This window comes from Durio zibethinus, chromosome 4, assembly GCF_047325235.1.
Source record: "Durio zibethinus cultivar Kanyao isolate XHJ-2024 chromosome 4, ASM4732523v1, whole genome shotgun sequence".
In the NCBI taxonomy this organism is placed as follows: Eukaryota; Viridiplantae; Streptophyta; class Magnoliopsida; order Malvales; family Malvaceae; genus Durio; species Durio zibethinus.
Genome location: NC_143165.1, coordinates 37,246,973 through 37,249,856, shown reverse-complemented (window position 1 = coordinate 37,249,856; position 2,884 = coordinate 37,246,973). Strand labels below are relative to the sequence as shown.

General features: G+C 34.9%; 1 long non-coding RNA gene across 1 annotated transcript; it reads left to right on the top strand.

Moving 5' to 3' along the window:
* Positions 1-322: 322 nt before the first annotated feature.
* Positions 323-1,188, top strand: LOC149519404 (uncharacterized). The gene is made up of 2 exons (XR_016341866.1): positions 323-565; positions 949-1,188. It is a non-coding gene; the product is annotated as an uncharacterized LOC149519404 (long non-coding RNA).
* Positions 1,189-2,884: the final 1,696 nt, after the last annotated feature.

The window sequence follows — 2,884 nt, the reverse complement described above, 5'->3', positions numbered from 1 at the left end:
ATCTTAGTCAACGGTGACAATTGGATGATTAGTACAAGCCCTCGTGTCCTCACTAATCCGGATAGCCACTTTGCCTTGTCAAGTTAATTGGAATAAGCATCCATTAATATTAATGTCAGGGAAATATGCCCAAGCAAGGTATCTGATACATACAACTACAAGCATGAACCATGCCTTCCTCTCCACTTCTTTTATTCTATTCCCTAAGCATAAACTCACTAGACACTAGCGATAGCTACATCGGTTGATACTTATTCCCAGTGCTACTAATCATCGAGGGTAAGTCTCAACTATAAATTTGAGTGTGCTTGGTTTAGTTTGTGCTAGGCCAACAATATTTAAGGGTAGAACTAATTAACATTACCTCTGAATCTGATTCATTCCTAGCGTAGAAAGAAGATCAATGGCATCACTCAAGGCTGAGAAACCTGTTGTCACTCAATCCTCGGCGTCGGGGCAGGCCAAGAAGGAGCCCACCAAACCCAGCAGCAGCGCACCCAAAGCTGCCGCCTCCAAGCCCGCCCCTAAGAAAACGGAGCAGAAACCTCGGGAGACTAAAAAGAAGGTTTTGTTTTTTATTATATTTCTACATGTATTTATTGACATCAATTCTGATACCATATTTTGATCAATTTTCACTTTCCTACCTTGGGATTCGGGAGGTGCATGTACTTTGAGTTACTTGCATTGCTTCAATATTCCAAAAAAATAGAGATAATATTAATAATAATAGTTGCATGGTTAATAATTTTCTACATTTGATACTGATTAATTTGTTTATTATTATTATTATTATTATTATTATTATTGTTGTTTAATTTGTTACTTCTTATTGTTGTTATTTAATTTGTTATTGTTGTTGTTTTTGTTGTTGTTGTTATCGTCGTCGTCGTCGTTGATGTTGTTTTGCGTGATTTATAATTCTCTTTTTTTATGGATTATTGGTAGGCATCGGGAGGGAAGGCAGCAGCTAAGTAACCAAGTAAAATTACGAAGACAAGAGCTTTCATAATACCGCATGAAGATCCAGATAGAGCTGAACTTAAATAACTGTCAGGATCGATGATCATTGTTGGAATTAAAAATATTGCAAAGCTCTTGCCTTGTAATCAATTTTAAATACATATGCCTGATAAGCCTCTCTTTTTAGCCTTCTAATCAATAAAAAATACAAATATTTTCATCAAAGGGATTATAGATTTAATTTGGACTCAATTAATCTCAAGCTATAATATTCATGCTACAAAATTTGATTAATTAGTCCATTGAATATATAAACCTCTTTTTTCTTTGCATAGAACCTTTTCTCGGCCTTCAAGCTAGTCAACAAAAAACTTTAATTATTGCATGGTAAAAGGAAATTAAGTAGTAATAAAATTGCTCATTCTGAACATTATAAGAGAATAAGAATTATGTTTTATCAGTTGTTTGTAGGCATGTTACAAGCATCGATTCATGGAGGCGTGCAGCAAGTTCCTGACACTTGGGCCATGGATAAATATACTACTATTAGCATTATTAGGATACTAGAGATATTGAAAGTAGTTTTTTGCTCTCTTTTCATGTCCCCCACTGGTGAAGGTTATTTTGCTTAAAGCATTTTCCATCAATTGGGCAGCCATCAGCTTTTAATGGCACGACGATGATAACCCGTGCTTCACTTCGAGATCTGGATAATTTGATATAAAAATTAAAGATTCATATAATTTTATGTAAATTTTTTAAATAAGATAATAAGTTAAAGTTTACGGCTTTACAAATCTGTTACAGAATAACAGGAACAAAGCAACAAAAGTAATATCAACAATAAAAATATCAAAGCCAGCTGTATGCCAATATCTAACTTACACAGCAAAATCATACATATCTCAATAATTCATGTTAAGGACATATAATAATAAAAAAAGTATAGTGATCTTTTCTTTTATCTTAGTCTCTAACAAATAATTAGGGGTATTTTGATTATTTGTACTGATTTGACATATTAAATCGATCTAAAATTTTCAGTACCACCTCAGCTCGACCCTGTCCTATTTTTCTTTTTTGTCTTCTCACCTTGCCTATAAATACAAAGATTCAAGCACCGTGAAGTCAGGTTAAAAAAAAAATTTATACTTTTTCTCTCATTCTTATTTTCTCATCTCCTTTCCAACTTGATCTTTACTGACTTGCACATTGGAATGCAAATGCACCCTCAACCTTTATCTTTAACTGTTCTTCTCTTTTGTATTTACAGGACTACCCTCAAGTCGAAGCTCGGTTAAAACATTTGGCTCGTCGGGTAGAAGCCTAACATTTTCATAATAGCCAAGCACAAAACAATGCCACCCAAAAAAAAAAAAAAAACTCAAGAGGAAGGAGAGACAATCACTCCAGCTAAAACAAAAACTCACCAAAATCAATATTCTGTCCACCTAGCTTAACCATAAGCTAGGCCAACCATGAAGCAATTTTAAGCCCTAACTGAGCAAATACAAGCCTTCAAATAGATGCTCCAAACTATAACCCCACCATAAGTCTTCAAAGTTCTAGACATAGTCACACCAAACTGAGAAGCTATTGTTAGACAACCGAGCTACGAAGAGGCAAAAGCCTCATCAGCCTTCAGAAACAAAAAGCACACCAATCTAACCTATCACTGCCCTAACTACAATTCTACACATGCTACAACTCAAAAGTTCAAACAAACAAACTATGAACCCACCCGAACAAAGATTTGGAAGCTCAAATACAGACCATGGAGAAAGGGTTGAAAACAAAGCCAGTAGCATTTGAGGATGAGCTCAAATTTTGGGAGACCTCACATTTTACCTAAGAGATCGATAGAGCCATGCCTTCTAAAGGATTTAAAATGCCAACCTTGGAAACATATGATGATACTTCT